The sequence below is a fragment of the Cyprinodon variegatus genome, unplaced genomic scaffold (genome assembly GCF_000732505.1).
Source record: "Cyprinodon variegatus isolate N-32 unplaced genomic scaffold, C_variegatus-1.0 Scaffold323, whole genome shotgun sequence".
In the NCBI taxonomy this organism is placed as follows: Eukaryota; Metazoa; Chordata; class Actinopteri; order Cyprinodontiformes; family Cyprinodontidae; genus Cyprinodon; species Cyprinodon variegatus.
In genome coordinates this window covers 513718-514154 of record NW_015150776.1, presented here as the reverse complement: position 1 = coordinate 514154, position 437 = coordinate 513718, and the positions used below count along the sequence as shown (strand labels likewise).

General features: G+C 33.9%; 1 protein-coding gene across 1 annotated transcript in view; it reads right to left on the bottom strand.

Annotated features, from left to right (window-relative positions):
• Positions 1 to 437, bottom strand: part of LOC107091059 (phospholipid-transporting ATPase ID-like) — a 19247-nt gene that overhangs the window by 1695 nt on the left and 17115 nt on the right. The window lies entirely within an intron of this gene.

Genomic DNA, 437 nt, shown 5'->3' with positions numbered 1-437 from the left:
CCCTCAAGGCAAGGGAATGGTTTTGAAGAGCATTACAGCCATTAAAAAGATATAATAATAATCTTAGTTTATCACTTCACTGTTGTTGTTTTTTTCATTGGTCTCTCCTTTTCTTTGGGATCACTTGGTCATTCCTTACATTAGAGGGGCTACCATTACCAACGCTGACAAGAAAATGGCGTATTGACAGACAGGGGATGACTAATTTGGATTTGATTCTAAAACAGTAGACCTCTTTGTTTTATTAGTTGATCAAGGATATTCCCTTTTCCTTTGCTGCAAAAGTTAAAGAAAAATGTTTTATAAAAAAGAAAGAAAATTCAAATTGAATGGTTTTTTTACCAAAGCCAAAACACCTAAAAACAAAATGGTCGTGACTTTGCCCCTGAAACGTACTGACATCCTTAATTAACCATTAAACACAGTTGAAATGTTTT